A 12,924-nucleotide genomic window follows, 5' to 3' on the forward strand; every position below is an offset into this window, starting at 1 on the left:
CCTAAATAAATATATTGAGCTCTGGTTGGGGCCTCACACAGAGTAAAGCTTACTTAGTACCCTGGGAGAAACTCTGCTTACTGTTCTGAAACTGCTCATTTGAACCATAATTATCCCACACAATAAAGGAAGAAATAATACAATGACAGATGACCTTTATTTTATGGAAATATGGTGGACTTTGAATACTTGCAGTTATCCATTATACCTACACAATATTTAATTTAACCCTTAGCCTACCACAGTCTACATGTGTTCTGTGTTTTTGCTTGCCTGTGCCACGGATGTCTAAATTTGTTTTTTATTTTTTTTTATTATATATAAAGCTTCCACCTGCAACGGACGTCTGTGGGTATTTTTGTGTCCTCATTTTAATTTTTTTTTTTTGGCCACAGCTATCTAAAAGGAGTTTAGGACAAAGTTTTGGCTCAGTACCAACTTTCTACTTTACTTGAAGTATGCAAATAATTGTAAGTTAATGCAGAAAATGCAAATGTTACTGCAAATCTATGCAGCTTGAATATGGATCTGAGAAATTCTTTAACTGCAAAATTTGATTAGTCCATTTTACAATAGATTTTCATAAGTATAATTCTGTATCATAATTAGCATAATTCTCAATCATCTCACATTAATTTGCATTTCAATAACCATCTTACTGATTAATTTGGACTTCTGTGCATGTAGATTTGGGCAAGCTATTTATTAAACACAGTACAAACATAGTTGGTACAGGCATGTAGCTTTTGTAAAAAAAGAAAATATACTGTGTGTATGTATATGTATATATATATATATATATATATATATATATATATATATATATATATATATATCTGGCAGTTGGAGGGTTTATCTAGATGAAAGCTGTTTCAGACAACTCAAAGTAAATAGATTCAGGCTTATGTGTTATGCTGAATCTACACACAGTGATCCGGCGGCTCGATTAGCCGCCGAATCGCCTCTTCCGCATCCCCGCGCGTCGGATTCGATACCCGCTCGTCCCCGCCGACGCCGCTTATCTTCCGCTCGATTCCCTGCCACTGTCCGCTCGTGGGGAATGAGCAGGGAATCGGCAGCGGCGAGATCGGACCTGTCGGATCTTATCAATCGAGCCGCATCAGCAGCTCGATTGATAAGCCACATCGCCGCGTGTAGACCCACCTTTATGCATTACAAAAGACCAATTTGCAGTTATACAGTGGGGAAAATAATTATTTGATCCCCTGCTAAATTTTTAAAATTTGGTCACTTACAAAGAAATGAGCAGTTTGTAATGTTTATGGTAATTTCATTGTAAGGGACAGAGACAGAATTTCAACCAAAAATAGAAAAAACACTGCATAAAAGTCAAACTATTTTATGTCACTGAGTAAAATAAGTATTTGCTCCCTCAGGGCTCTGTTCTGGCCCTCCTACTGTCCTCAATTTATACCTCCTCCATTGGCAAAGTCATCTCCTCCCTCCCTTGATTTCATATACCACCTGTATGCCCATGATACCTAGATCTATCTCCATACCCCCAATCTCAACCCCTCCACCATGGACAACAAGATCTCTTCCTGCCTCTCAACTTTCTTCTCCTTGATGTTAGCCAAGCTCCTGAAGCTTAACTGAGAATCACATAAACCAGCAATTGCAAAGCGGTAGATCGCGGTGCTCTTGTAATCGCCAAAATGGCTGTGATCTGCTTTTTTTTAAGCCAGGGGATTGGGAAGGAGGGTGGGTGCACTTATAGCTGGCTAACTATACTGTGGCACCTATAGATTATCTATACTGGGGACACATAACTGGCTAACCTATATTGGGGTACCTTTAGCTGACTTACAGTACCTATACTGAGGCACCTATAGCTGGCTAAGCTATACTGGGGGACCTATAGCTGGCTAACCTATACTGGGGGACCTATAGCTGGCTAACCTGTACTGGGGCAACTATGAAAGAAGAGAGGAGCGCTCCATAGTGTAAAACGTAATGTATTAGAAATCATGTGTAAAAACAAAATACACTTACTAGATTAAAAACGTAGTGAGCCTGTAGTGATGGGCAATAGCCCTATCCTGATGACCTCAGGGATGCCACCTGTTTGACATTCGTGGCCTGCGGGAATCTGCCTAGATGGAAAGGGGCTGGGTGACTGGACCCTTCTGGTGTCTGTGCTGGCAGCATCACATGTTTCAGCGAGTCCTTGCCTTCATCACGGGGAGGGCACAGACTCCCGCAGGCCACGGAAGTTGAACAGGCGGCATCCATGAGGTCATCAGGATAGGGCTAATGCCCATCACTACAGGCTCACTACATTTTTTAATCTAGTAAGTGCATTTTTGTTTTTGCGCATGATTTCTAATTATTTTTTTTACACTATGGAGTGTGCCTCCTTTGCTCTCTTTCTTCCTCCAAGCATGCTGCACAGCCAAGCATAAAACGAGCAGCTAGCAGTGTGAAACCTATTTCTGCCCACACAGCCACCTCTGGTATCCAGAAGCGCAAGATTTCACTTCTTTTTGTTCACTGGGGCAACTATAGCTGGCTAACAGATACTTGGGGTTATACTCGCAATTGGCATGTTGATCCCTCATCACGTACTCTCCGATAGCTTCCCTGGTGTCTTCTTCCATGTCCCTAAGGTGGATTTGTTTCTCCCTCGGCGTTGACCTGTTACCAGGTGATCAGTGTTGATGACCCCATGGTCACGCAACATCTGGCATCAAACTAATTTTATTTTTGTATTGAATTGTATTGAATTCAATATCATAACCTGTACTGAATTCAATATTTTAAAAAAAAGTAAGTAAAAAATGCTTGAAAATGAGTTGAAATTAATTGAACCACTTTTTGCACAGAAATCCTGGGGAAATTAAACACTAGGTTTAACATTCTGTGGAGATGCAGCTGCGGGCGGTCAGGATGCCCCCGCAGCTGCTTCAGTTTCCCTGTCGGGCGTTTTTCCTGTCTCCTCAGCGTCTAGTACGCCGAGGGGATTGTCAGTGGCTCATCGGGTGGCTTTGTCGCGCGCACGCACAGACGGGATCTTTATGCGGGGAGGAGGCGCATCAGCTGACCTGCCGGTCGGCTTATGTCAGAGGATACGCTCGGCAGCTCAAATTGGCTGATGGGCGTGGCCAAGGGGTCTCCTCCGCTTCTTAAGCCTCCGAGAATCATTTGCAAACTGTCTGCTGTTGCGAATGCTTCGTGTGAGCACTCAGACCTTAGTTAGTTCCGGTGTGCTTTGATCTGGGAGGAAACTAGGGATTTCACACAAGACTAGGAATTGATATTACTACTGTTATTATTGCTTGATTATCTGTGTATGACTCTGGCTCTCTTCTGACTACTCTTACGCTATACGATTCTGTACTTTCGCCCATCTGATCCTGTTGCTGACTCTGCCTGAAATATCTCTCTCCTTCTGCTTGCCGATTCTGTACTGTATCCTACTGTCTGTTGCCGAACCGATCTCTCTGACCACTCTACTCACCAGTGAGCCCTTGTCACTGGTGAGGTTCCTTACTGATAGTACCCACCAGCTCCTCTGGTGAGGTTCTGCCAAAACTAATCAGTATTACTGTTGCACCAAGCACTGTACACTTGCTATTACCTTGTTTGCTATACTTGCATTATTGGTGATTCTGCAGATCACCATATAATCAGGTATAGTGTCTGATTTATTGGTGATACTGCAGATCACACAATAACCAGACTTCTGTTTGCTACACCAATCGTTACACCAGGGAGGTTAAATCCCATCATTCAAGTAAGATCACACACAGCATTATATTAGCAAGAGCTAATCACTGGCCCTTAGAAAAGTGCTGCTAGTGTGATCCGGCCCTATATGCTTTCAGTTTCCTGGCTCCTGCTTGGCAATGTGAACCTTTAGCTCCTGCCTCAGATTTTCTATTTGACTAAACACTTGGAGACTGGCTCGGCCATTCCATGATCATAATCTGCTTCTCCTTTAGTCACTCCTTTATTCCCTTGGAAGTTCTGCATGTTTTGAGTCATTGTCATGCTTGATCCATCTTCACAGTTGAGTATGGAAGTGTGGAAACCTTTTGCTTTGCAGCTGTTTTTCTTCTGGACAACTGCAGGACACCACATCAAGGGGCCAATGAAACTTAAAGTTTTGGAAGATACCCAACCTCCCTTCCTCCCGCAAGTAGAACACAGAAAATGGATTGATGGATACCGCTGTTATCATTTGCATTCCTGTTTGTGAATTAAAGGAACACTACAGCTAAAAAAAAAAAAAAAAAAAGGTAAGCAGTTTAAATCTTACAGAACAGACAGGTTTTGGACTAGTCTATAGTCTCATGGGGGATTATCGGGGTGTTTTTTGTTTTCAAAAGCATTTCCTAAGTCTAACTGCCAAGATAGTAGGATACCAGCCATCTTCCCTACTCACTTGCACACTATTATGCCAGTAAGACTTAGCAACTGCCATCTATTCAGGAAATGCTTTTGAAAACAAAGAAAACCCTGGGAATCCCCATGAGATGAACTAGTCCAAAACCTGTGGGTTCTGTAAGATTTTAACTGCTTACTTCTTACTGTAGTGGCACACAATACACTATACTACCTATATACACATATTGCATATATACTCAGTACACTATATATTACCTATATGCACACACTATTCTGTATACTACCTACATCCTCTATAATAAAACCCCTTTGTCTCTGCGTCCCATTTCCGTGTGCGTGTCCCTGCCTGCTACTGCGCATGTGCCGCAGGGACAGCCATTGGACGGGAGCAGGACAGGCAGGGGACCGTGCGTGGCGGGTGTGCGTCGGTGGCGGCGGTCCTGGGAGGGGGAGGGGGTTTAAGCACAGAACTAGAGCCCATTTTTAAATAGGCTTAGGTCTACTAGTATACATATAAATGGTACACTACACTATATACTATTATTGATTTATAAAGCGCCAACATATTGCATGGTGTTGTACAAAGAAAGAAACATGGGGTACATAATAATATTTACAATGGTCTACAGACAATGTTATACACCAAATATAAAAAATAAAACAAAAGTGTGAGAGATTTCAGCACTGAGGAGCTTGCAATCTAAAGGGATATATTACCTAAATACTATGTATAAACAAGCTATGGGCTGATATAAAATATACAGGGTAGTTGGTGTTGAATTAATGGAGTTCAGCAACTTCAGGACTGCTTCCGCAGGTCTTCCTGGATGGGGGAGACTCTGAGAAGACTCTATCTGTGTTTCTCCAAGCAAGACGTGCTCATGGAGAGTATGCGCATCACCCCTCTGGCTCCATGTGCGCACAGAGGGGGCGAAGCAATGGCAGTAGCGTGAAGACCAGGGTTATTTAAACCGTGGCTACATCAGTGTCCAGTGCTGTATCATCATTATTGCACCCAAAGTGTTATTTAACGTTGTTTCGGCAGGCCACATTGGTTGTCAGTCACCTGCCAATCATTCATTACTTTGTCAGCTGCCTGCCTGTCAGTCACAAGCAGTAAATCATACAGAAATTGGGTGCACCTCCCAAATATACATCACTGAACCACCTCATACAGGTGGGAGAAAGTGTACCAATTACATGCTATACCGTGTCTCTAGAAAAAAATGTGTCTACCAGCACTCAAACAGTGTGCAGAATTACAACATTTATTCAGACAATACTGCATTGACAAACAAACCAACCCCCACAAAACCCACCCCAGCTGTCCCACCCTACTAAAACCTAAGCCCACTAAAAGTGCCAATACATCTAGTGATGCATGGGCAGACTGACCAAGAGACAGAACTCCAACTGACCAGAGAGACCTTTTGGCTGCGCATACACTGCAGGCTGATTCCTGATCGAGTTCAGCATGAGCCACCATGCAATGTCCTACACACTCGCCTGGTGGCCCTCGGGGGGGGGGGGGGATTGGGAGTCACGGCAGCTGAGCAGGTGAGATTTAAGGTAGGTACACACGTCAGATAAAAGTCTTTGGAAAATGAAAGATCACAGACCAATTTTACCCCCTTCCATGTAGTATGAGGGCCATACTCTACACAGTCTATTCTATGGAGCTGAACTCCCCATCAGATAAAAATCTTTGCAAGATGCTGCACACAAAGATACTGTACACATGCAACAGATCAGTATCTGCAAAAGATCAGTTCCTGCAAAAGATCCGTTCCTGCAAAATGCATTCATAGTCTATGATATCTACAGATCTTGTACACACCTTGTTTAACGGACAATTATCTGCAGATCAGATCCACCAGGATGAATCTTCAGATCGGCAGATAATTGTCTGATCTGCAGATGAATGTCCGTTAAACAAGGTGTGTATGAGATCTGCAGGTATCATAGACTATCAATGCATTTTGCAGGAACAGATCTTTTGCAGATACTGATCTGTTGAATGTGTACAGCATCTTTGTGTGCAGCATCTTGCAAAGATTTTTATCTGATTGGGAGTTCAGCTCCATAGAATAGACTGTGTAGAGTATGGCTCTCATACTACATGGAAGGGGGTAAAATTGGTCTGTGATCTTTCATTTTCCAAAGACTTTTATCTGATGTGTGTACCCACCTTTACACTGCATGGGCAGGGACATTTACATTTTGATATCACATTACCGCCAGACACCCAATCAAGATTTTTCAGCTTGCTCAATCAACACAATCTACTGGCCTGAAATCAGACGAATCGTCGATCAGGCATGCTTGTTGCGGCACAGATTTTCATACAATTCGATAAAATCAGAAATCAGATGGTCCATTAGGCTACCAAATCTCTAAATGTATGGCCATCTATAGCTGCAAAGAACAGGAGGCAACAACTAAGACCTTTAAGGCTGCTTTCACAGTGAGACGTTACAGGCGCACGTTAGTGCAGCCTGTAACGCAGCCCCACCACACAGTAATGAAAAATCAATGGGCTGTTCACAGTGCCCACGTTGTGTTACATTGTAACGCAGCACATCCGTTGAGAGTGCTGCATGCTGTGCGTTATGCGCGGCTAAGCCGCGTTAGACTGTGCGCACATGCTCAGTAGTGTTGGGGAGGAGTGGAGAGCGGCCAGGCACGTGGCTAATTAATATTCACTGCACGGTGTGACGTGCAGTGTTTACTTCCTGGAGCGGCTGCTCTGTGCGGCGATTGGCCGGGTTGGACCACGTGATGCCGCATGCGTCCAAGAGTACGCATCACGGACGCCAGAGTGAGCTGCACAACGCGGCTTACTCTGTCGTCCACATCAGAGAGCACCAGGCGTTGCGTTAGGCGCACGTTATGTGCCCTATAACATCCCCTAAACGCAACGTCCTGGTGTGCAAGTAGCCTAAAGGGAACCTAAACTGAGCAGGATATGGAAATAATACCAGTTGCCTGACTCTCCTGCTGATCCTGTGTCTCTAATACATTCAGCCACAGCCCCTGAACAAGCATGCAGATCAGGTGCTCCGACTGAAGTCAGACTGGATAAGCTCCATGCTAGTTTCAGGTGTGATTCAACCTCTACTGCAGCAAATAGATCAGCATGACTGCCAGGCAACTGGTATAGTTTAAAAGGAAACATCCATATCCCTCTCAGTTTAGGTTCCCTTTAAGGGTATCCAACATGTTCAGACCAAAAAGAGTCTGAGCAGAGGAGCTATGAAATTACACACTCCATCTTTAGGTTCAGTCATCCTCCTCTTCATTTCCCCTTGTCTGCAGCTGCACATACAATACAATACAATAACATTTGTAAAACGCTTTTCTCCCATAGGACTCAAAGCGCATGCTGTCATAACCCTATGTGGTTATATTGTGCAGGAAAAGACAGCATAGCTCCCAACTGGGGATAGTCACTCTTTGGAAACCCATCCCCTCTGTCCTTCTTTCTTCCTCATTTGTACTGCTTTCAGGACTGATGTACACATCTATGTAAATGTATGTATTTTTCTAGTGAAGTGTGTTTAATTAGCTCTAAACCTTATTCCAATCCTTTAAACTGATATATTTGTTACTTTCAAATGTTAATATGTAGAAAAATTAACCAGCATAGAAAGGGCCAGTGAGGTTTGAATTATGAAACAAAATCTTTAAAGAGACTCTGTACTGTCCGATTTGCACAATAAAAAACATACCAATCGAGTCACTGTGATCTCCTGTGTCCCTCTTTGCCGTTTCCGACGCTCCCTGTTGTGATCCTGGCTTTTAATCGGCAGTTTTTACAAACAAAATACATGGCCGCTAACCAGGAAGTAATGTATGTATGTATATATATAAATATATATATATATATATATATATATATATATATATATATTACAGAGGGGCTGCAGCACACAACAGGAAAACAGTGACAGGGGCTCTTGGTTACGCTTTAACGCGCTTAAGCTCACCAACTGCGCCAAAGTGTCCCCGATCTGGTGAGTCCTACTCTACCATGCAAAATGCCAGTTTTTATAAGCAGTCTAGTGGGAACTAAACCAAAAACCCAAGAGTCAACTAAATGGGAAAAAAAGGAAATTAAAAACACCTTACCACCTTTCCCATTTAGTTGACTCTTGGGTTTTTGGTTTAGTTCCCACTAGACTGCTTATAAAAACTGGCATTTTGCATGGTAGAGTAGGACTCACCAGATCGGGGACACTTTGGCACAGTTGGTGAGCTTAAGCGCGTTAAAGCGTAACCAAGAGCCCCTGTCACTGTTTTCCTGTTGTGTGCTGCAGCCCCTCTGTAATTATATATTTCTTATGGAGGTTGGGGACCTCCTGTGCTGCATGCATACTTTGCATAGAATTGCATAAAAATTTGGTTTGTGCTGCTTACCCCTTGGTATTTATTTATAATTTTCCCCTGTAAGCCTGCATAACCACGCCCACCTCTAGCACAGTTAAAGGGGAACTGAAGAGAGAGGTATATGGAGGCTGTCATGTTTATTTCCTTTTAGACAATACCAGTTGCCTGGCAGCCCTGCTGATCCTCTGCCTCTAATACTATTAGCCATAGCCCCTGAACAAGCATGCAGCAGATCAGGTGTTTCAGTGGTTCAGACTTATAAGTCTGATCTGACAAGACTAGCTCCATGCTTGTTTCTGGTTTTAATCAGATACTACTGCAGAGAAATAGACCAGCAGGGCTGCCAGGTAACTGGTATTGATTAAAAGGAAATAAACATGACAGCCTCTATATACCTCTCTCTTCAGTTCCCCTTTAAGCATATAAATGAGTGCATTGCACATGTTCAGAGAGTTCATTTGGTAGCTAGTGAAAGGTAAGGTGTTTTTAATTTCCTTTTTTTCCCATTTAGTTGACTCTTGGGTTTTTGGTTTAGTTCCCACTAGACTGCTTATAAAAACTGGCATTTTGCATGGTAGAGTAGGACTCACCAGATCGGGGACACTTTGGCGCAGTTGGTGAGCTTAAGCGCGTTAAAGCGTAACCAAGAGCCCCTGTCACTGTTTTCCTGTTGTGTGCTGCAGCCCCTCTGTAATTATATATTTCTTATAGAGGTTGGGGACCTCCTGTGCTGCGTGCATGCTTTGCATAGAATTGCATAAAAATTTGAAATAAGGCTTAAAATTTTGTTACAGTCTCTTTAAGGTATGCTGACAAGAGGTGTGCCAGGGGTATTATTAGAGGTGTGCCAGGGGAATTATTAGAGGTGTGGCAGGGGCGTGGTTTATGGGTCCATTTCCACTGCAATCACATTGCGCCATGGGTGACTTCTGGTTGTCTTTCAGAAGTTCAGATGCAGCTGTTTCTGCTTAGGGGAATCGGATCCGTGCTGTAGATATGTGCTGCATGCCATCTATAATTTCCTCGGATTGCATCGCATCTGAAAATTTGCTTGCAATGGAAACTACTCCATTGACATGCATTGGCTTCAGGTTTGATGAGATGCGAATTCGCGGCTATTGGAAACAGGCCCTAATGTCCCTCTTATCTCAAAAATGTGGGAGCTATGAGACAGAGAGTAGTAAAGCTGGAAGTCCCATGAATGAAAAATAGTCTGTCTCCCCTGCCAAAATTCTGCTTGAAAACGCTGGTTGGACAGAGGAGAGGATCTACTACATATATACATAATCCACCAGCTCTCAGCAATTCCAGTATGCTATCTGTTTCAAAACACAGCCACATACAATGACGATAGCAGTGTTGCCAACTCGTCAGTAAGGAAAGTAGCTATTGGCTGTCCTAGAAGTCGCTGGATGACATCATCACGTAATTTGCATAACAACTCCACCCCCGACCCCGCCTCCCACACATCATCCAGCAACATGTCACCTGACATCACCGCACCGCTCACCAGCAAGAGCACCTACGATGGAAGCAGTGAGGGGCTAGTGTGAGTGACGTCCCCTGGCTGGAAGTGCGGTGATTGGTTGCCCCGTATGGGCGGCTACCAGCGGCTTGATGGGGGGGGGAGGGACTCCTGCGAGAGGACGGGCGGTGGGCCTAATATGTGAGTGCTTTGGGACGGGGGAGGGAAGTCGCCAGATTTGTCGCCAAGTCACTTTTTAGAAAAACTGTCTCTAGAGTAGGCTGACCAGGCGTCCTCTTTTGCCCGGACAGGTCCACTTTTTCTGACCTGTCAGGGCCGTCAGGGCGGGGTTTTGAAATGTCCGGGTAGGTAGTGAAGAGAGCCGTTTAGGAGCTGAACAGGAGCCGGCTCTTTGGAGTGAGTCGCTCCACCAGCTGCTCTATGAGTACTCCATGCGCCCCCTCCTACTCTTGTTTATTGGCATAGCAGGAGGCAGGAGCGTCTGTGTTGCCTTAGAAACAAGGCTCTCTTCCTGTTTCCTGTGGCCACGCTGTGAAACACGCTCTGTCCCTTTCCTTCTCCCCTCCAGCCAGCCAGTCTGCTCCAGCGTGCAGGGACACTTCACCTTCCCCAAAGCTGCTTAGCACAGCGTGGTGTGACATCCAGCCAATTGGTCCCTGGTGAGCTGTCTCTCATTGCGCTCTGCCTTTACTCCTTTCTCTGCACAGACACTCGCACACTGCTCATCGGACATCACCTCTCCCCCAGCAGTCCCCCTACCCCCCTCCCTCCTTTCATGCTGCTGCCTTAACCCTTGGAGCTCTGTTTTCTTACCATGCTACACTTAATTTGCAACATCAGGGTTTTTCTCTTGTGTTTTTAAAAGGTGGTCACTCACTTAGGTTTACACTTTTCTTACTATCTCCTGCAGTTTATTTGGCATATTAATATTTAGTATTTATAAAGCACCAACATCTTCCAACCACAGCGCTGTACACAGTATATTGTCTTGTCATTTAGCTGTCCCTCGGTGGAGCTCACAATCTAATCCCCACCATAGGCATATGTCTCGTGTAATGTATATATCATAGTCTAGGGCAATTTTGGGGGAAGCCAATTAACTTATCTGTATGTTTTTGGGATGTGGAGGAAACCGGAGTGCCTGAAGGAAACCCACACAAACATGGGGAGAACATACAACCTACATGCAAATAGTGCCCTGGCTGTGATTGGAACCAGGGACCCAGCACTGGAAGGCGAGAGTGCTATCCACTACACCACCATGTAGAAAAAGGGGGTGTGGTCTGTGTTAATGGCCAGAGTTTAGGGCGCCAGAGCTTATGTGCCTATAGGCTCCTGAGCTGTAAACCCGGCCCTGAGGATGGCTCAGGACGGCTGATTCATTGAACGGCTCGCAATCCAGCTCATGATCAGTAGCTCATGACTCAGAACCGAGGGCCCACAGCATCCCCGGCATGCAGATCACGCATCAGACGTGACACAGATGGCACACACAGGCAGGAGTAAAGTAATGCAGGGCAACAAGTAACAGCAAGCGGCAAGAGAACGACAGGTAGACAGGACAAGGCAGAGCACCGAGCAAGCAACAAGCGGGCGGCAAGCAGAGCGGAACACCAAGGCAGAGCACCAAGCGGGTGGCAAGTGGCAGCCGGGGCGCCCTTCCGAAACGTCTCACAGGTACAGCTCACGCACACGCCAGCACTCCCACACTCCTGTGAACCTGCGACCTCCAAGCACACTGCTAAGGTCTTGTATATTTGGCCCCACCCATGACCACGCCCACATGCTGTTGTGATTGTCCTCTTTTTTGGAAATCAAAATATGGTCACCCTACTCTAGAGGGACTTGAAAAGCCACTAATTATAGCGACAAAGTCGCTAAGTTGGCAACACTGGACTATAGCCTGTGCACTTCCTAGTTCAGATCTTAGTGGGAGAGTGTCTGTAAACTCTGGGAAGTGACATCACGATTCAGTAGCACTAAAACATGGGAACACGGGGGACAGTTTCCTCTTATACATTTTTAAAAATCGGACTGTATAAAGCACAACACATCAACACATAGGTTATATAAATAAAACTAGTACTTATTTTCCTATTTATGTGTTTTCTTTATTTCTATTTACTATGGCTTGTGATCCTTATAGTCACATGACCTCGTCAACCAATCGAATGCAATCCCTGTAATTCAGAAGTGAGAATGAGGCTTGGGACGCTGAGGTCCTGTGTTGTGCGTTCCAGAGTAGATCTCTGCATGTTCGGAGTCATGGACGGAATGACGGCTGGTAATCGGCAGAAATTGATGCAGGAGCTGATGGATTTCAATGAACAATGTCAGAGTCAGCTGCACGACTTGCTACAGGATCTGGGCTGGAAAGCAGCGCACACAGAAAGCCACCAGGTATAGGCAACCTTCGCATTAGCTGGCTGTAGTTGGCAAATAGGAGCTCGGCATTCTGTCAGACATCGGCAAGCAGGTTTTAGTGAAATCCTGATGCACTTATTCTCTTATTTTTAGAAATATAAAAAGTTATGAGTCATTGCTACCCATAAAGTCTGCCTTGCTGGGATTTCTGAAAGTCATGTCTCAAAATGAGTAGCAGCAGAAATTGATAGATGCAAATTATTGTAGACGAACATACATTGCGTACAGTTCATGGGACTGCTTATGGTTTGTAAAGGAGT

This window comes from Hyperolius riggenbachi, chromosome 5, assembly GCF_040937935.1.
Source record: "Hyperolius riggenbachi isolate aHypRig1 chromosome 5, aHypRig1.pri, whole genome shotgun sequence".
Classification (NCBI taxonomy): domain Eukaryota; kingdom Metazoa; phylum Chordata; class Amphibia; order Anura; family Hyperoliidae; genus Hyperolius; species Hyperolius riggenbachi.